At 41.8% G+C, this 22,242-nt stretch overlaps 1 pseudogene; it reads left to right on the plus strand.

The window, feature by feature from the left end:
* Positions 1 to 379: 379 nt before the first annotated feature.
* LOC102284115 (cytochrome P450 2J2-like) lies at positions 380 to 19,711 on the plus strand (annotated as a pseudogene).
* Positions 19,712 to 22,242: the final 2,531 nt, after the last annotated feature.

The raw sequence follows: 22,242 nt of genomic DNA on the forward strand, positions 1-22,242 counted from the left end.
CTGCAGCAGGCCACTGCTGACTCATGGCTCAGGGAAGCCTGATGTGCTGCCTCCATGGGGTGGAAAAGATTCAGACAGGACTTAGGGACTGAACAACAAATTGGCAAGAGGAGAGGAAAAGTCAGGTCATGGAAGGGTAAAATGGACCGGGTGCCAAGGGGAGCAAGGAGCAGGGCTCACTTGAGTAGAGGGGGAGGGAAGAGTAGAGGTGGGAGCAGGGAAGGACAGAAGAGGAAGGGAGGGAGGGCAGGGTCTGACAGGAAGGATGGGGCGGGGGCTGGACACAGGGCAGGAAAGGCATGGTGCAGAGATTATAAATTCACAGGTGTGAGGACCTTCCTTGGCTCTGATCGCTGAAGGGGAACCAGACAGCACAGCCATGCTGGAGGCACTGGGCTCCCTGGTGGCTGCCCTCTGGACCACGCTCCGTCCTGGCACTGTCCTACTGGGGGCCTTTGTCTTTCTCCTCTTTGCTGATTTCCTCAAAAGGCAGCACCCAAAGAACTACCCACCAGGGCCCCTGCGCCTGCCCTTCATAGGCAATTTCTTCCACCTGGAGTTGGGGAAAGGGATCTTGGTTCCTCAGCAGGTAAGAGCAGGCAAAAGGGCCCAAGTACATCCTGACCTGCAGGACCAGGCCCATTCTGGGTACCAAGGGTGGGAACATGGCGGTTCTGAGGCTAAAGTGGCCATCTGGGTACATCCTGCCTCTCTGTTCTCCCCAGAAACTGGCATGATTCAACCGGTGCTTTGTAGGGATGAAATATCGTTAACTGTTTTGCTATTTAAGTGTGCTAGACAAGATATGCTTTGGGGGGATGGTGGTGGTGCAGGTTTATTGTACAAAACAAAAAGAGCTTCTTGGTCCATCTAGATGATGGCAAAAGTGTAAATATTGAACTGTAGCACTCAAATGAAGCCTCACATACTGCCAGGAGCTTTGGTGTTGTTTAGTTTTCTCCAGCACCACGGTTCAAAGACATCAATTCTTCGGCATTCGGCCTTTTTTGTCATCCAGCTAGCGCATCAGTACGTGACTACTGGAGCTTAGTCATCTGCATATTTTCTCACATGTCAGGGATCCTTGGATAGAGTATGGTTCAGAACCACTCTGCATCCCCCTTAAATCTTTTTGATTGACCAAGTGACCCTTTGTCTCTTTGTTTTTTTTTACTGGAGCCTCAAGTGTAACAGACACAATATGTATTTTAAATCATTTAGTTATGTCTTTGTACGTATTACTGGGACATTATATTTAGAGCATGATCACTTTGTCTTTTTAATATTATTATCCCGGGTGGGGGGAGGGGGAAATGCTAAGCTTCGCTCTTAGAGGCTCTGTTTCGCATGTGTAGAATGGTGATACCTACGTCCTTACCACTCTTCAACCACCCCTGCCAAGACAGAGCCCCGCCTTCAGGCTCCTCCATGAGCAATCACTCTCAAATATTCATTTAAAAGTGTCATTCCTCTGCCTAGGTTTTCTAGTGCTTCCTGCTGCTTCCCAGAGTTCATATTCCTTAAGATCCCTTCTTATAGCCTCTTTCCACTTTATAGTCTTCTCCGCTCAGGGCTCTCTAACTGTGGCCATCCTGAATTCCTTAAAATTCCCTTCAACATCCTATACTATCTCAAGAATCTCTCCCAATACTATCTCTTTTTCTCTGCCTCTCAGGACAGGTACCTTCATGACCGGCAGCTCTGTGGAAGGTGGTTGTGATGATGAAATAAAAGGAATGTTCAGTGTTAACATAGCTTATAGTTGGTGCTCAACAATTAATAGGTCTAGTTCCCTAGGAACGTCTGGAAAAGTTTTAACACAAGCCTATATTACAAAGTTCAGATGCAGATGACTTTACCAGTTTCTGGAAGAAACACCCCATTGGTATTACTAAGTGATAGGATTAGTATTTAGAATATTAAAGTCCTAAACCTATACCCTTTTTAAGAAATGTGTTGTTTTTCAAGCATTGTGAAATATTCTTGTTTTCTTTCTGTTAATTTCCAACTGGAGTCCATTAGGGCAGAGGGCATACACTGTGTGATTTCAACCTTGAACAAATATGTAAAGGTTGGTTTTATGACCCATGATAGATACTTGAAACAATATGTCTTCTGCTATTGTTCAGAGGAGTGTTCTGTACTCTGTGTCTGGTAGACCTTATTAGATATTTGTGTTGTTTGAGTGCATCTGTACCCTTGTTGATTTCTTATCTACTAATTCTATCAATTACTATAAGAGTCCTAATATCTGCAACTGAAAAATACAGGTTTGTCAATGTGTTTATTCAGTTCTGGTGTGTGTGTGTTGTTGTGTTGTATTTGTTAGTCGCTCAGTCATGCCCGACTCTTTGTGACCCCACGGACTGTAGTCTGCCAGGCTCCTCTGTTTGTGAAATTCTTCCGGCAGCAAAACTGAAGTGGGTTGCCCTTCCCCTTTCAGGGTATCTTCCCGACTGAGGGATCAAACATGTCTTCTGCATCGCAGGCCAGATTCTTTACCATCTGAGCCACCAATGAATTTGGCAGCTCTTTTATGGCATATACACAGACATTAAAATTGCTGTGTCATCTTGGTGAATTGGCTCTTTAATTATTACATAATGTCTCTCTATATCTCTGATGACTGTCTTTGCCTGAACCTTATCCTATATCACCACAACAGCTCTCCTTTGGTTAATATTTGCATAGCATATGCTTTTCCATTCTTTTACTTTTAGCATATTTATATGATTATATTTGAAATGAATTTTTGTATATAACTTATAGGTAGATTATTATTTCATTCTACCAAACCCTCTTTTAATTGGTGAATTTAGATCATATATATTTAGTGTATGTTTTGATGTGTGAACACTAAAGTCTACTGTTTTATTATTTCTGTTTTTCACTTTGCTTTCTATCTTCTATTTCTCTTTTTTTTCTCTTACTTTGAGTCACTTAAACATTTTGTGAGCACCCCATTTTAATGTATCTGTAGTGTTTTTGAGTATATCTCTTTGTATTCCAGTTTAAGTGCTTGCTGTAAAGCTTACAGGCTATGCATACATAGCTTATTGCCTCATCTGATATTGTTTCCATTTTAAGGCTGAAGAAACTGACAGAAATCTGTCAAATTATTTGCCTAAGTTATTCAAAATTGATAATGATCAAACAAGGACTTACACCTAAGACTATTTGAATCCTACACACAATCTCTACTTAGGCTACCTGACTTTTTTTGATATAGTTAATGAATAATTGATTTATTCTAAGATTCATTTATCCAAGAGGCATTTATGAAGTACTTACCAGATGACAGGCATAGTACAAGAGAGTGTATGATGTAATGTGTGGTATAACCCACCTTTGGGTAACCAAACGAAATATCATTAGGTAGGTTTACTGCGATTGGGAAACCACGGGATAACCTCTGAAGAATGTTGAAATAAATTTGGCTGAACTTGAAAGGCATGTTATGCAAGTGGTTATGGAATAAAGTAGACAGGAGATTTTTGAATAGGAGACAGTGACATGAGCGAAAACAAAGTGACAGAACAGTGAAGAAATAGGCCTATTTGTTTGGCATGATGAGAACCTTCCTTATTTTCTCCCCATTTTCTAAACTCTCTCTGTCATAGCTGCAAGGCTTATTAAGAGAACATTCTGGAAATATGAAGAAATCTTATTGGCTATGGTGGGGAAGTGATAGATAAGGTAGATAATTGTATTATGAGGATATACATCAGGCTGCTTGTAACAAAAAGATTTCTAAATACAGTAGTGGAAAAAGGTTGAAATGTATTTGTCTCTCACAAGTAGAAATAGATGTAGGCAGGAAGACCAGGATAACAAGGCTGCTATGTACCGCAAAGTCTTCTGAAAACTGCAACACTTCTGTCTTACTGCTCTGGTCCTGCAGCAGTGTCACATGTGAGAACTGTGCCGTGACAAGAGGAAAATGGGAGATGATGGGAAGCAACTTTCTTTTAAGGACACGACCTAGAAGATGCACACACCATCACTACTCACGCCCCACTGGACTCATGTGAAACTGATAGAAAAGTAAGGTGTCCCATTAACCCTAGGGAATTCATCACTCAGAAGAACAGAGAATATCTCCATGCTTTCATTTAAGGATGAGTCATACAGAGGGAGCTAGAGAGAGCCCTACTTTATGCTCATTAATTAGGCTCTTTATCTCTGTGCCTCTTTTTCTGAAAGCTGAGAATAAATTCTGGGGTTGTCATAAGAATTAAACAAGTCATGAATATCAGTTAACTGCCAGGATGCCTAGCACATAGTCGATGCTTATTTCTATGTCTATCACCCTCTCCCATTCTTCAGAACTTTATAGTAACAAATTCAAGGAAAAACCAGTTGTTGGTTGCATACCAGGAATCACTTGTCTGGCCTGATCACTACATGGGCTCCATCCATCCAGTCTCTGGCCACTTCTTCCAAATCCTTTCACTAAAATACACTTCCAAATAGATCAATAACAATAAATAATTTATTATTAATTTTAGTATTATGATCACTATTTTTGTGGGCCGAAACCTTGACTTTCTCTGTTCACTGAAGCCAAATAAAAGAGAAAGACAGGAGGATATAGAAAGTTGGCTTTAACTCTCAGCCAACAGAGAGGGGAACACAGTAGGTTCATGCCTCAAAAACTGTGCCTGTCCTCTGCCTCATGAAGAGTCTTCAGTTCAGTCACTCAGTCATGTCCAACTCTTTGCCACTCCATGAACCACAGCATGCCAGGCCTCCCTGTCCATCACCAACTTCTGGAGTCTACCCAAACCCATGTCTTTTGAGTCGGTGATGCTATCCAATCATCTCATCCTCTGTCATCCCCTTCTCTTCCTGGCCTCAATCTTTCCAATCATCAGGGTCTTCTTAAATAAGTCAGCTCTTCACATCAAGTGGCCAAACTATTGAAGTTTCAGCTTCAAGATCAGTCCTTCCAATGAACACCCAGGACTGATCTCCTTTAGGATGGACTGGTTGGACCTCCTTGCAGTCCAAGGGACTCTCAAGAGTCTTCTCCAACACCACAGTTCAAAAGCATCAATTCTTCGGCACTCAGCTGAAAAACTATAGCCTTGACTAGATAGACCTTTGTTGGCAAAGTAATATCTCTGCTTTTTAATATGCTATCTAGGTTGGTCATAACTTTCCTTCCAAGGAGTAAGTGTCTTTTAGTTTCATGGCTGCAATCACCATCTGCAGTGATTTTGGAGCCCCCCCCAAAAAATAAAGTCAGCCACTGTATCCCCATCTATTTCCTATGAAGTGATGGGACCAGATGCCATGATATTAGTTTTCTGAATGTTGAGCTTTAAGCCAACTTTTTCACTCTTCTCTTTTACTTTCCTCAAGAGGCTCTTTAGTTCTTCTTCACTTTCTCCCATAAGGGTGGTGTCATCTGCATATCTGAGGTTATTGATATTTCTGTGGCAATCTTGATTCCAGCTTGTGTTTCTTCCAGCCCAGCATTTCTCATGATGTACTCTGCAAATAAGTTAAATAAGCAGGGTGACAGTATACAGCCTTGACATACTCCTTGTCCTATTTGGAACCAGTCTGTTATTCCATGTCCAGTTCTAACTGTTGCTTCCTGACCTGCATATAGGTTTCTCAAGAGGCAGGTCAGGTCGTCTGGTATTCCCATCTCTTAAAAAAATTTCCACAGATTATTGTGATCCACACAGTCAAAGGCTTTGGCATAGTCAATAAAGCAGAAACAGATGTTTTTCTGGAACTCTCTTGCTTTTTCGATGATCCAGTGGATGTTGGCAATTTGATCTCTGGTTCCTCTGCCTTTTCTAAAACCAGCTTGAACGTCTGGAAGTTCATGGTTCACATATTGCTGAAGCCTGGCTTGTAGAATTTGGAGCATTACATTACTAGCTTTTGAGATGAGTTCAATTATGTAGTAGTTTGAGCATTCTTTGGCATTGCCTTTCTTTGGAATGGAATGAAAACTGATCTTTTCCAGTCCTGTGGGCACTGCTGAATTTTCCAAATTCTGGCATATTGAGTATAGCACTCTCACAGCATCATCTTTCAGGATTTGAAATAGCACAACTGGAATTCCATCATCTCCACTAGCTTTGTTCCTAGTGATACTTCCTAAGGCCCACTTGCCTTCACATTCCAGGATGTCTGGCTCTAGGTAAGTGTGAGTGATCACACCATCATGATTATCTGAGTCATGAAGATATTTTTTGTACAGTTCTTCTGTGTATTCTTGCCACCTCTTCTTGATATCTTCTGCTTCTATTAGGTCCATACCATTTATGTACTTTATTGTGCCCATCTATGCATGAAATGTTCTCTTGGTATCTCTAATTTTCTTGAAGAGATCTCTAATCTTTCCCATTCTATTGTTTTCCTCTATTTCTTTGCATTGATCACTGAGGAAAGCTTTCTTATCTCTCCCTGCTATTCTTTGGAACTCTGCATTCAAATGGGTATATCTTTCCTTGAGGAGACTAGGGGCTTATATAAGATAAAGGTTCACAGTCATGAGTTGATGATGAGAAACACAGGTGTTAACATGTGTTTTTTGTTTTTTTTCCTTTTGTATTGTTTCAAAAACAGTCATAGGCTGGGGTCACTAACCCAGTAATTGAGTCTGGCAATTTGGTGGTCCTGTGGCCTTCTTTCTGATATGTAAAAAAGAACTACAAGAGGAAGAGAGTATTGGAAGGGTCAGCACCAGACAGAGGATGTATTTAGCATAGAGTCAAAGGGAAAATAGGTGTGAAATGTGCCTCCTACAGAGAGCTGCTGCTGCTGCTAAGTCTCTTCAGTCGTGTCCGACTCTGTGTGACACCATAGACAGCAGCCCACCAGAGTCCCCCGTCCCTGGGATTCTCCAGGCAAGAAACTGGAGTGGGTTGCCATTTCCTTCTCTAATGCATGAAAGTGAAAAGTGAAAGTGAAGTCGCTCAGTCGTGTCCGACTCTTAGCGACCCCATGGACTGCAGCCTACCAGGCTCCTCCGTCCATGGGATTTTCTAGGGGGGCAGAAAAGTAAACTTAGTTACAGACATGTTGAGTTAGGAGGCAGAAAAGCAAACTTAGTTATGGACATGCAGTTAGGAGCAGTTGGGTGATGCTAGTGCGAGAATCATTTCCTAGGCAGGTTGATAAGAAGTCTAGGGGTCCCCAAGGAGAGAGGGGTCTGGAATTCTCAAGGAGGAGAAAAGGACAAACTTTTTTTTCCTCTGCATTCCTTAGTTTTAGTCAGTTACACAACTCAGTTTAAACTCTGTACTAGGGATTATGAAGCAATGTATCCAGCTGGAGGACAGTTTCTCCTTCCTGAAAACCTTCTGACTAATCCTGATATCTTAGAAAGTATATTATGGGAGTGGGCCTGGAGGATCTTTCTATTGTCAAATGCTAATCCTATTATCTTAAAATGTAAATTATGGAAGTAGGTCTGGTTGAGGTCTTTACAACCTCCAGACATTCTTTTGATTCACTGGAGAGTACATAACTCCACTGCTAACATTAGCAAGGGGGCACTCTTTCTGCCCCCTTCTGATGCCTATGGCAAAAGCTTTCTCTATCTCCTTAACACTTTAATAAAACTTTATTACACAAAAGCTCTAAGCCATCAAGCCTCTGGCCCCGGATTGAATTCTTCTCTTCCGGAGGCCAAGAATCCTGGCGTCTTTTCGTGGTTCAGCAACAACCTTTCACTAGTGATAAAGAAACTGCCTGTCAGTGCAGGAGATATGAGACATGGGTTTGATCCATGGGTCAGGAAGAGCCCCTTGAGGAGGGGGCTCCACTCCAGTATTCTTACCTGGAGAATCCCATGGATAGAAGAGCCTTGCAGGCTACAATCCATAGAGTCACACAGAATCAAACATGACTGAAGCAAATTTGCATGCATGCACACACCTATGCAAAGTAAGAAAACGCAGAATGTTCAGGCCTGCCCACTGTTCTCTTATCTTCATTGTTTTCAGGAAAGGGAAAGAAAACTCATTCCTCTTTTTTCCCCCTTTTCATTGCAACACTATCACCAGAATCCTAAATTGTAATAGCTGTCATTTTATACATTTTGAAATTGAGACAGAGGGAATTTAAAAAGCTTGACTAAATATCACACAGAAAGTAACAAGTGGAAGCTGAATACAAAGGGATTTGTATGACTTCAAAATCCAAGCTCTGAGGCACTCACCTTACCTCATCTATTCAGGTTTCTAAATACAAGCAAAACAAGGTCTAAAGTGTTTCACTTGACATTAAGACATCCTTGGTCCAGCTCACAGTACCTTGCCAGCCTGTATCCCATCTCTCTACACAGTGAGAGCTATTTTTTCCAGGAACCTATCCTAGCCCCTGGGTTCCTTATGTGTCTGTGACACACCCACACACTCTCCCTTTCTCTTTCTTTCTCTTTGGTCCATTATTCTCATTCTCACTTTCATGCTGTCACATCCACGAAACTCTAAGGTCCAGTACCATCTCAAGTTCATGTTTCTGTTCTTATATCTTACATAATGCCTGGCATATTCCCTCCAGCCACCAATAGCTCTGTCACATTGTCTAAGTTGCTTCTCCATGACTAATTTTCCTTACTAAAACCTGAATAAAATCATTAGTACTGTAGGGTGGTGTGAAGGAAATGAGATAAAAGGTGAAAGTAGTTAGCATGGCACCCAGGAGCTGTGGTTGTCTATGAACATCCATGCCTTTCTTCTGCACGTCATCCATATGCTCTTGTCCTATCTGTCCCCTTGAGCAAGTGCATGCATGTCGCTTTGCACACAGAGGCCATTCATTCCCCACACTATAGAGTGGCTGTCTGACAGGACCCAGGGCACAAAGTGCATTTCACATTATTGTTCTCATTCCTCCTCACAGAAACCATTTGGGTTCTGGAGTGTGGGGTTTTCCAGCGCACCGTTCTGCTTGTGGGATTTTGCTCCCTGTGCAGGGATCATACCTGGGTCCAGGGCAGTGGATGCCTAGTCCTAATCACTGAAGGGTCAGGGAGTTCCCCCTCACAGAAACTCCAAGGGAGGAACAGTTTTCTACCTTTCACAGCTGGGGAGCTTAGGCGCCAAGAAAAGTGAAGCAACTATTCTGAGATCTCAGTTGTCAATCACAGAGTTGACATGACTCCAGAACTAGTGTTCACTTCTCCATATCTAGTCCCTGACTCAGAGTGACTTTTTTTTATCACCTAGAACCTGTTGAGGAAGGGGATGTTCTCTTGTGATTTAACAGATACTATGCACTAAGAAGTCCATGCTTGATAGGTTAGTCTTCAACTAAACATCTCTGACTTCTCTGGTGAGTCACATGTGCTGAATTCTCTCCATTCACTAAATTCTAAGATGCTTAGGATAAGAGACCTTTGCTTACTTTATTATATTTTATGCATTATTCGCAGGTCACATAAGCTCACTCAAGTAAGTTGAACATATGAATGAGTTTTATAATGAATGTCTGTGCCCTCTAGTGGATTTCGTGGACGTCTAAATGCAGCCCAAGACGCACACACATACACACAGATTCCACTCATTACAAGCCTCCCCTCTGCACCCCCCACCCCACACCCCCATCGCAGCTCCACACATTCTCCATCTAGGACACATAGACGTGTACATACTCAACTGTGACTCTTCTATTTTTCAGGTTGTGAAGAAATATGGGAACATTATTAGGCTAGATTTTGGTGTAATTCATTCCATCGTTATAACTGGATTGCCCTATATCAAAGAAGCCCTTGTCGACCAGGAACAAAACTTTGTAAACCGCCCCATGATACCTCTTCAGAAACATATCTTTAACAATAAAGGTAAGTTCCATGACCAAAATAAGAAGCATATATTTGATATTCCTGTGGCCTCTGAAATTGCTTCCAACACTCCCAGGACCAGGCCCCTCATGGAATCTCTGCCCCTCAAGGAAATGGAGTGGCCCCATTTCCTGTTGAAGTCACCTCCTCAGGGAACCTGGCCAGGTCAGCTCTAATGTCAGGGATTTGGGAGAAGTGGCATCACCTGCATGAACTCACTCTGGGTGTTTTGATAAATAAGTATCCTCATCACTCAGTGATGTGATGTGTTTTTTTAAGAAGAAGAAAGGCAATGCTGTGTTCTCAGGCTCTCTTCTATTTTCTCATTCAAATCTTCAAATCTTGTCCCCTAGGAAAATATGTAGATCAGTTTCCTCGTACTGACTTTGTGATCCCTTCTTGCCTCTAATTCCTTGTGCTCTGTTATTAAAGCTGTGCCTCACAAAGTATCTCGAGCTTTCTGTCAATGGAAGAGTTTGGCATGAATACTTAAAAAGATCATAAAATAAACTTGGTAAATTAACTTAGATTTTCACAAATCTGAATGAAAAGCTAAAGTCAATTCTTCTACCAAAGCACTCTTTTTTTTTACCCCCGGGGGTTTCTCGATTCCTCTTTGAAATATTGCATCTATTAACTCTATGTCCATTTATTCTATGTCTGTAATGTGAACCTAGTGGCTGGCTCTAGTGATAAAACTGTGAGTAGAACAGACAAAATCCTTGGTTATCTATAACTTACAAGTGACTAAGAAAGACGATATCAATTACACAAATCATTTAAGGCTATGAAGTGTTACGAAGAGCAGGGTTCATCTATTATGGGTATCTAATCTAGTCCTGAGACTCAGGAGAAGCTAATGAAGTTAAAGACAATTGATAAAGTGAAGAAGCAATCCAGAAATCCAGTGACGAAGCAATCCGGAATAGAATATGAAAAGTCTCTGAAGTGGGAAGGACAGTAAACTGAGGAATTGAAAGAGGGCCAGTGTAGTACACACAGGGATTAAATGGAGATAATTAAGTGGAGATAAAGCTGGGGAGTTTGGCCAGAAACAGTTCATCCAAATTCTTGTTAAGGATGTTGTTTTTTATCCTAATAACAATGGAGGCTCCTGAATGGTTTCAGTAGAGAAAGGAATCACCATATTTACATTGTACATTTTAGAGACTTATCTAAGCTGCAATGTCAAGAATGGAATAAAAGGAGCAAGAGACTATGGAGTCTTGGAGGTTAGAGGAGGTGGTGGCCTGGATGAGGGAGGTGGCAAGAAATGATAGCATAGTGAGTTAGACCAGGAAAGTGACTGTGAAGATACATGGATTTAAGCTACTCAGGAGGCAAATCCAATAGGACATGATGACCTAGACAGAGGGACAGTGAGGTGCTGAGGTAGACACCCAAATGGGTAGGTAAAGGAAAGAAGGGTCATGTGAAGGAGGACAGATGTTGACTGGCCTGAGTGGGGAGTTGTATGGAGCAAACCATGAATTCAGTCATTGATATGCTGAGTGTGAAGCCAGGAGAGACAAGCAGCAGGGAATTGTGTAAGCACCTGAAGCTGAGAGACAATAGCACATGTTAACTATCAGTAGATGTCATTTGAAATTTTGGAGTGGAGATTTCCTAGAAATGGAGGATGGGGTAAGAAGAGAAGAGGCTTCAGACCTAATCTTGAAGAGCTCCATCATTTCAAAATTAGATCAAAGAAGATAGTTAACCAAAGGTATGATAATTTCTCTGAAGTCAGCGAATTAGCAGAAAAATCTGGAGAGTGTGATGTTCTGGGCTCCATTGGCAGAGAGTGTTTCAAGAAGAAAGCATCTCATGCTGCTGAGACATCAAGATGAAGCTGAAAAGGACCCTGGATTGAACAGTAAGAAGAGCCATTTCACTAAGGTGATGGAAGCCAAAGGGAGATATTAGAAGGAGTTGAAGTGTAAGATGAAAGGAAGAAATAAGAGGACGGTGGCCTCACCAGTGTTATAAAATAAATGCCTTTATACGATGGCATATTAAGATGTATTCTTTTTTCCTTTTTCTGTGGTATTCTTTCTGCACAGTGTTCACATTTCTTTATGTTCTTGGGTGATTTATTTATCTTTTTAAGGTCTTTTGTCCTTATGAGTATTGATTTTGTATAATCCATAAATTCATACTTAATATGTAGCATAGCAAATTCTTAAATATGGTTATGTGACAAGTAATCAAAGTGTGGGTTTTGGAGTCAGGCAGACTTGAATTTGAATGCATGTTCAGGTGTATACTGACTCTATGACCTTTTATAGTGTGATTTATCCTTTGAGACTCATTTTTCTCATCATCAAAATTGGGAGGCTTTTTTGGCAGTAACGGTTATACTTACATCAGAGAAATTCCATGAGTACTAAATTACATAATGCATTAAAAATGCTAATGTGCCCAGCATTGCAAGCAATCAGTAAATTCAAGCCATTATATCCATTGCTTAGAGATTATTTCTCTGAATAATTTTCAAGTGCCTTAAAGTGCTTCTCCTTCCTTCCATCTGACAGGTTATCACCCATGGACCTTGTTGCCTTGCTTTTCATACCATTGTATTCATTTTCCCAGGCTTGGTCAGGTCCAATGGCCAGGTATGGAAAGAGCAAAGAAGGTTCACCCTGACAACTCTGAGGAACTTCGGTTTGGGAAGGAAGAGCTTAGAGGAACGCATTCAGGAAGAGGTCACCTACCTCATCCAGGCAATAGGAGAGAAGAACGGTGAGCCAGTCGTAGGACAGATGCAGGTTCATGCTTTCACTAACTGTGAAACCACTAACTGTGGTTCATGCTTTCACTAACCAGAAGCTCATCAATACCTACATGTCTGTCCTAATACCAGCACTTTGTAGGGTCCTAGGGTCATAGTCCTGGTGGTGGTTCTATTGTCTTTATGTCATACATCATATAGAGTAGACTTTTAGTGGCATGAGAAAGAAACCTATCTGAAGGCTCCATCTCTTCTCCTGCCTCCAGGACAGCCTTTTGACCCTCACTTCATAATCAACAATGCCGTTTCCAATATTATTTGCTCCATCACCTTCGGGGAGCGGTTTGACTACAAGGATGATCAGTTCCAGGAGCTGCTGAGGCTGCTGGATGAGATCTTGTGTATTCAGGCATCAGTGTGCTGCCAGGTAAAACAGTTCACATTTCATGTCTTGAAAAAAATATTGGGTTGATGTCAGAATCAGATGAGATGGAGTCACTCTTTCCTTTTTAGCTGAAATCTAATCTTTTTCAACACAAGCTTATTTGAAATCAATCTGTTGATTTTACTGTTTTTGGGTAATATTGTTTAATATTTACTATGGACAAAGAAAATTTCCAACATTCATATAAAGTACAAAACTTTACATGACAAACCATGTATGCACTTATGTTTTTTCCCTTGAAAAACATAACATTGCCATCACTTTTGAGTTTTCCTATCCATTTCCTGACTCTCCATTAGGTGCACTAATGATCTCGTGTGATTTGGTCATGCAAATAACCCTGGTGCCCAATGTCATGACAGATTACATCACCATCATTATCATCATTATTATTGTCCCCCAAATTTATGAAAGCAGCAGAGCTAATAGTCAAACCCATGTCTGTTTCATTGTAAGTCAAGGAAACTTTCCATTATGTTGTGCTATCAATTTTATACCAGAAAGTATTAGAGAAAATATATCCAAAAGTCACTTAATTTTATTAAAAATATCTTACCCACATGGAGAATACATCATAATGGGCAGATAATCAAATACATATCTATTTTTAACATAGATGGCTAGCTAGCTAGACAGTGGTATTCTACACACACACACACACACACAAATACACACTCATATGCTAGAGACAATTGCCATGAAAAAAAATAAAGCAGAATTAAGGGAATGGAGAAAGGATTCCAGAGATGCTGCTACTTAGAGGATTATCATGATGAATGAAATAAAAGGCTGGTGTTATACAGATTCCAGAGGAAGACCAATTGCCATTGAAAGAATAGCAAATACAAAGGACTAAATATTGTCATCCTTGATGTTATCACAGAGACCATTAGGGATGGACTAGAAAGACTAAGAGAGAGCGAAGATGGCAGTGAGTGACAGCAGAGGAAGGGACACGAGGGTGAGGAGTCGGGACATGTAGAGCTCCAGGCCAGGAGAAGGGTATAGAGTTTGTCTAAACATCTTCAAAAGTCACCAGAATATTGAGGGATAAACAGTAAAACAATCTATTAAACTCTTAAAGGATCCCTCCAGCTGCTCAGTAGAAGGAAGACTGGGAAGGGGGTTAAGGAGAGAATCAGGAAATGTGTTGGAGGCTTTACAGAATCCAGATAAGAAATGGTGGTGATTTTTACTAAACTGAAAATGCATAGAGTAGTGAGAAGTGGTTCAAAATTGGCTATATTTTGATGGAGGCCAGAGGGGAAAGAAGAGGATTGAGGCAGAGAAGATGAGTCAAGGGTGACGCCAAGGGCCAAGTGTAAGTAAAGAAGAGACATAGAATGGGGAACACTGTCTCACCCCCTTGTCCACTTGACTGTCGTTTTCTCCATCAGCTCTACAATGCCTTTCCAAGAATAATGAATTTCCTTCCGGGATCCCACCACACTCTCTTTCGTAAATGGGAGAAACTGAAAATGTTTGTTGCTAATGTGATTGAAAACCACAGGAAAGACTGGAATCCTGCTGAAGCAAGAGACTTCATTGATGCTTACCTCCAGGAGATAGAGAAGGTGAGTGAACCTGGGTGTTTCCCTGAGGAGTGTTCTTAAAGAGCACATGGGGGGATTCTGGTTTCTTATTGCTGCTGTAACAAATCACCACAAACTTGGGGGCTGAAAACAACCAGGGCCCCTTCCTCCAACTTCAAAACCATTGGTGTAGATTCTTCTCTGCCCCCATCCTCACATCTTCTCTTTATGTTCTACTTACTTCCCCTTATAGACTCTTGTGACTATAATGGTACACTGGGATAATCTAGAATAATCCTCCCGTATCAAGATCCTTAACTTCATCATATCTGCAAAGCTCCATCTTTCAAAAAGTATTCACCCATTCCAGAGATTAGGACATTCATATGTTTGTGAGTCATTATTCAGTCTATCACAGGGGAGAAAAAACAGAGGCAATATTTCAGTGTGTACAAATATCATTAACTCAGAATTGATGATACAATTAGAAATAAAGATATTGGTTAAAGAGTATTTGGCTTGTGTGCATGCTCAGTCACTAAGTCATGTCCAACTCTTTGTAACCTCATGGGCTGTAGTCCACCAGGCTCCTCTGTTCATGAAATTTCCCAAACAAGAATACTGGAGAGGGTAGCCATTTCATTCTCAAGGGGATCTCCCCATGTCTCCTACATTGCAGGCAGATTCTCTGCCTGGGTAGCCCATTTGACTTGAAATCTTTGGAAAGACCAAATACTGCCTTTAATAGTCTATTCTATCCTCTACCCATATGTGAGAGACCTGTACACAAAGGAAAAAGAGGCATTGTTTTATTCTTACTTGTCAATACCAGTCTCCTACACTTTTCTCAAGCTCCCCAGTACAGAACACAAAAGTGAAATTGAGTCTGATGCCCAGAGTTTAGCCTCAAGTGGGAGGGACTTTTGCCTTCCTCCCTCATCCCCATGTCATCCACTTTTCAGTACTATTTGCAAAAAGCAGGAAAAAGGCAAAATTGGATGTCTATCCTTTAACATAGTGAGTTCAGTTCAGTTCAGTCGCTCAGTCATGTCCGACTCTTTGCAACCCTATGAATCGCAGCATGCCAGGCCTCCCTGTCCATCACCAACTCCCAGAGTTCACCCAGACTCACATCCATCAAGTCAGTGATGCCATCCAGCCATCTCATCCTCTGATCCCCTGGTTAATGTTCACCATTGCATTTTGGACTCATTGGATTGTTTATTCCTTCCCAGGAGTTGAAAGAACGAAACATTTTTTCTGTCTCCTCTATTTCACCTTCTTGTTATAACATAGAAGCATTGATTCCTCCTGAAAGGAGGAGACTTCACTTGCTATGAAGTGTGCAGTTGTGGACGGCACACAGGGCAACACTGACTCATTGAAGCTTCTGGAGGAAGGTGGTAAAGATGCTGGAATGCCATTCAGAATGGCTGTTGGAATCAGAGATGTTTAACTGGGGAGGCGTGAGGATTATACTTTAGTGAAATGCATTTATTGTTTCTGGTGTCAGTAAAAGCATTTGTTGAGGATTTGTTATATGCCATTTCCTACTCACATAATCCATAATGCCACTTGATGGGTGAATATTGTTATTTCTATTTTATGGAAAAGGCAATTGAAATATAGACAGGTTTGTGTGTGTGTTAGTCACTCAGTTGTGTCCAACTCTGCAATCCCCTGGACTGTAGCCTGCCAGGCTCTTCTGTCCATGAAATTCTCCAGGCAAGAATACTGGAGTGGGTTGCCATTTCCTTCTCTAGGGGCTCTTCCTGACCCAGGGATCAAACCCCAGTCTCCTGCGTTTCAGTCAAATTCTTTACTATCTGAGCCACCAGGGAAGCCCAAATAAGTTGTGGGCCTTGGTTCAGGGCTGAGATTAAAGCCCTGGAGGAGCTGGGACTTGAACCCAGGACCTTGTGCATGCTAAGCACAAGCTCTACTACTGAGCTACACCCCAGTTATAGACAGGTTTAGTGATTTAGGAACTTGGTCAAGTTGTACACATAGTGAATGCTGTGGCTAATGTAGGAATGGAAAGCTGTTTTTCCAGTGAAATAACATGTGTGTATGTGTTTGTGTGTGCAGTTGCTTAGTCTTGTCCAACTCTTGTGGTCCCATGGATATAGCCCACCAGGCTACATGGGCAGAGGAGTCTGGTGGGCTACAGTCCAAGGAATTTTTCTAGAGTATGGTGGGCTACAGTCCATGGTATTTTGCTGGCAAGAATACTGGAACAGGTTACCATTTCCTACTCCAGGGGATCTTCCCAACGTAAGGATCAATCCAGTGTCTCTGATGTCTCCTGCATTGGCAGGCAGATTTTTTACCACAAGACCCAGGATATTAATAGATTCTCCCAAATTATGGTAGTAAAATAAATTAATTGACCCATTTCCATCCACCAAAACTAACAAAAGCTTCCAGCACTTGAGCCGGAGGATGATAATGATACTGCAGTAATAAGTCTCTGCATCCTGGGATGGCTAAAGGGAAAGTCATTTCTCCTGGGGGGAGGGGGTGTTTCCTTCCCTGTTCTCTCTTGGGTGAAGCCCCCTGTGCTGTGGCAACTTAGAATCATCTGAAAAGTCAATAATCACTATGCTTTCTAGCACAAAGGCAGTGCTACTTCGAGTTTCGATGACGAAAACCTCATCTGCAGCACCCTGGACCTCTTCTTGGCTGGAACAGAGACAACTTCAACTACCCTGCGCTGGGGATTGCTTTTCATGGCCCTGAACCCCGAAATCCAAGGTGAGCACATCAGTGTGTGTGCCTGGACCAAGTCAGAGTGCTTCTGTAAATCAGTTCTTATAAATCTTAATGTTCCTAAAAGGAAAGTTGATTTATCCTCACTAGTCAGGCGAAACTAAGCCTCAACAAGCTTCAGGAACTCTCAGCAGAAATGTTGTAGAGCAAGAGTTTGGCACCAGATTTGTCTCACACCAGGGCCCACTTCCCACTCACATACCTCCCTGGGGAGCAGTCTGGAGAGCTCACTATAGCTTTAGCCATTTTGATCCTAGTTATTCCATTCCTTAGCTTAACCAGGCTTAAGGAAAATTATGGAATATTAGAATAATACAGCCTCCTCTTATTTCCCAGAAAAAGTCCAAGCTGAGATCGACAGGGTGCTCGGGCAATCACAGAAGGTGAGCACGGCCTCTCGAGAGTCCATGCCCTACACCAACGCTGTCATCCACGAGGTGCAGAGAATGGGGAACATCGTCCCCATGAACGTGCCCAGGGAGGTGACAGTGGACACCGTCCTGGCTGGATACCACTTGGTCAAGGTAATTAGAGGCTCACTCACAGCCTCAGATCTCCAAGCTTATATTTTAAATGGTGTGAATCTCAACTGAAAAGTGACATGTTTTCTTCTCTTAGAGAAACACTTATGGGGAGAGGTATTTTTGCTGGTGGAATACTAGATTTTTTCTTTCATTTGGGATCTTTACAAGATTAGTTCAAATATATGTTAATAGGTGTTCTGGAGGGGAAGGGGGACTCCTAGGTCAAATGTGTTTATATGAAGATTGGCTTTTCTTTGCTACGAGATTGCTCAGTGTTCTTACTCCGTGATTGTGAATATCTCTGGGGATATAGCTGCAGCAATTCTCAGTCAGACTTTGCTAAGAGATCCTTTTGTTTGCCTTGGGAGAGCTTCTCACAGGATGGGGACCTGCCAGACTTATGTTGGAAAGTTCTGCTTCTTTTTTTTTTTTTAATTTTATTTTATTTTTAAACTTTACATAATTGTATTAGTTTTGCCAAATATCAAAATGAATCCGCCACAGGTATACATGTGTTCCCCATCCTGAACCCTCCTCCCTCCTCCCTCCCCATACCATCCCTCTGGGTCGTCCCAGTGCACTAGCCCCAAGCATCCAGTATCGTGCATCGAACCTGGACTGGCAACTCGTTTCTTACATGATATTTTACATGTTTCAATGCCATTCTCCCAAATCTTCCCACCCTCTCCCTCTCCCACAGAGACCATAAGACTGTTCTATACATCAGTGTCTCTTTTGCTGTCTCGTACACAGGGTTATTGTTACCATCTTTCTAAATTCCATATACATGCGTTAGTATACTGTATTGGTGTTTTTCTTTCTGGCTTACTTCACTCTGTATAATAGGCTCCAGTTTCATCCACCTCATTAGAACTGATTCAAATGTATTCTTTTAATGGCTGAGTAATACTCCATTGTGTATATGTACCATAGCTTTCTTATCCATTCATCTGCTGATGGACATCTAGGTTGCTTCCATGTCCTGGCTATTATAAACAGTGCTGCGATGAACATTGGGGTACATGTGTCTCTTTCCCTTCTGGTTTCCTCAGTGTGTATGCCCAGCAGTGGGGTTGCTGGATCATAAGGCAGTTCTATTTCCAGTTTTTTAAGGAATCTCCACACTGTTCTCCATAGTGGCTGTACTAGTTTGCATTCCCACCAACAGTGTAAGAGGGTTCCCTTTTCTCCACACCCTCTCCAGCATTTATTGCCTGTAGACTTTTGGATCGCAGCCGTTCTGACTGGCGTGAAATGGTACCTCATAGTGGTTTTGATTTGCATTTCTCTGATAATGAGTGATGTTGAGCATCTTTTCGGGCAGAAAATGTTGACTTATGAGGGACATGTGGGACCACTTGAACCAAAATCACATTAGTACTGCTGTTTCTAACATAACATCCCCACAGGTATTGTTTCCAGCGTTAACTTACAGCCCCTTGATGGGACTACCTCAAAAGGGAAAAGAATCCAAGCCTGTGCACTATTAAATAACAGAAAAGAGGAGAAGGAAACCAATACTTCCTTGGTTCCTAAAGCAGTCAGGACTCTATAGATTCTTTCAAAATGTCTGATTCAGTCCTCAGAATAATTCTGCTATCCTCATTTTACAAATTTGAAATCCAGGCTCAGAGAGTGATTAATCTTGTTTAAGAATTCTCAGTTACAAAGTGACGAGAGTTGGGTTCCAGAAACAGACTCGTTCTGAGTTCCAGGCTCATCTTTGTTGTCTACACCATGTTCTCTTTATAAGAGTTGCTCTACTTTGACTTTAGAAGAGTCTCCCTGCAATTGTTCTCAGTGGTTCTCTGTTAAATTCCCTGCGTTCACAGAGGAAATTCTGCTCTCTCTGCCCTGCTCTCTTAGGATCTCAGCAGACAGCTCTGCTGTGCCCCCTAGTGCCCTCTCTGCACACTGCACATTCACAGTCTGCTTTCTCACCACCTTGGTCCATCTCTGTGGATGCATTGCAGTTGGCCTGAGTCCCTCTGTATGTGGAACCTGGGGTTGATCTCAAGGGAAAAACACAGGAGCATCTCCCGTGGGCTCCCCATGGTCTCTGTGCCTACAGAGCCTGTAAATGCAGTTATTCCTGCAGCAACTGTGTTTTTGATTTTCTTGCTGATTGACCATCTTATGTGTGAAATATGAGGTCTAAAGGTTTTCACAGGTGATCTTTGCATATTCACAGCAATATATTTAACTGCTATTTATATTTAAGAACTATCCTAACTTAAAAGATTCATTCCAACAGATTTTTTCTGATGTAATGTTCAATGAGACCTAGCGAACCAACTAAATCTGATTTTTATTTTATTTCATTTATTTTAATTTGAAGACAATTACTTTACAATATTGTGGTGGTTTTTGCCATACATCAACATGAATCAGCCACAGGTGCACATGTGTCACCCTATGCTGAACCCCCCTCCCACCTCCTTCCCCACCCCATCCCTCAGGGTTGTCCCAGGACACCAGCTTTGAGTGTCCTGCTTCATGCATCGAACTTGCACTGGTCATGTGTTTTACGTATGGTAATATACATGTTTCAATGCTATTCTCTCAAATCATCCCACCTTCACCTTTCCCACTGAGTCCAATAATCTGTTCTTTATGTCTGTGTCTCTTTTGCTGCCTTGCATATAGGATCATCATTACCGTCTTTCTAAATTTCATATATATGCATTAATATACTGTATTGGTGTTTCTCTTTCTGACTTACTTCACTTTGTATAATAGGCTCCAGTTCCATCCACCTCATTAGAACTGACTCAAATGTGTTCTTCTTTATAGCTGAGAAATAGTCCATCGTGTATGTACCACAACTTTCTTATCCATTCATCTGCCAATGGGCATCTAGGCTGCTTCCATGTCCTACCTATGTAAACAGTGCTGCAGTGAACATTGGAGTAAATGTGTCTCTTTAATTCTGGTTCCCTCTGTGTGTATGCCCAGCTGTGGAATTGCTGGGTCATATGGCAGAATGGAACTGGAGGAATCAACTTTTCTGACTTCAGCCTATACTACCAAGCTACAGTCATCAAGACAGTATGGTACTGGCCAAAGACAGAAGTACAGATCAATGGAACAAAATAAAAAGCCCAGGGATAAATCCATGGAACCCTTATCTTTGAAAAGGTGAAACTATACAATGGAGAAAAGACTATCTCTTTAACAGGTGGTGCTGGGAAAACTGGCCAACCACCTGTAAAAGAATGAAACTAGAACACTTTCTAACACCACACAGAAAAATAAACTCAAAATTAATTAAAGATCTAAATGTAAGACCAGAAACTATAAAACTCTTGGAGGAAAACATAAGCAGAACACTCTCTGACATAAATCACAGCAAGATCCTCTATGACCCACTTCCCAGAGTAATAAATAAAAATAAAAATAAACAAATGGGACCTAACTAAACTTAAAAGCTTTTCCACAATGAAGGAAACTATAAGCAAGGTTGATAAGGCAGCCTTCAGAATGGGGGGAAATAATAGCAAATGAAACAACTGACAAAGAACTAGTCTCCAAAATATACAAGCAGCTCATGTAGCTCAATACCAGAGAAACAAACAACTCAATCAAAAAGGGGGCCAAAGAACTAAACAGACATTTCTCCAAAGAAGACATGAAAGTGAAAGTGAAAGTGAATTCGCTCAGTCATGTCCGACTCTTTGCGACCCTGTGGACTGTAGCCCACCACGCTTCTCTGTCCATGAGATTTTCCAGGCAAGAGTACTGGAGTGGGTTGCCATTTCCTTCTCCAGAAGATCTTCCTGACCCAGGGATCAAACCCAAGTCTCATACAGATGGCTAATAAACACATGAAAAGATGCTCAACATCACTCATTTTTAGAGAAATGCAAATCAAAACCACAGTGAGGTATCATCTCACACGGGTCAGAATGGCCACCATTAAAGTCTATAAACAATAAATGCTGGAGAGGGTGTGGAGACAAGGGAACCCTCTTACACTCGTACAGTCACTATGCAGAAGTGTGGGGATTCCTTACACTGACTTTTAGTAGCAACTAAAGTCCCCCTGGAGGATGTCGTGTGCAGTGCTTCTCTGTAAGCCCCAGCATGGGAGCTCTGAAGTCCTGGCTGCCAGGGTCAGGATGCGCCCCTCTATTAGCAAGGGAAACTGACTGAAAGCAAAAGAAAAGAAGATGAGGTAATGGATCCTTGGCCAAGGATCCTTGGCCAAGGATACATAATGAAAGCGATCCTCAAATTGTGTAAGATTTAGGTCCCACAAAGCTGGCCTGGTTGATTCGTTCAAGATGATGCAACAGAAGGACACCAGCTTAACTCTTCTTATGTAAACACAAAAATCACAATTATCTACTGGGTGCTCAGTCGCTCAGTCATGTCCGACTCTTTAAGATCCCATGGACTGTACCCTACTAGGCTTTTCTGTCCATGGGATT

Source organism: Bos mutus, chromosome 3, assembly GCF_027580195.1.
Source record: "Bos mutus isolate GX-2022 chromosome 3, NWIPB_WYAK_1.1, whole genome shotgun sequence".
In the NCBI taxonomy this organism is placed as follows: Eukaryota; Metazoa; Chordata; class Mammalia; order Artiodactyla; family Bovidae; genus Bos; species Bos mutus.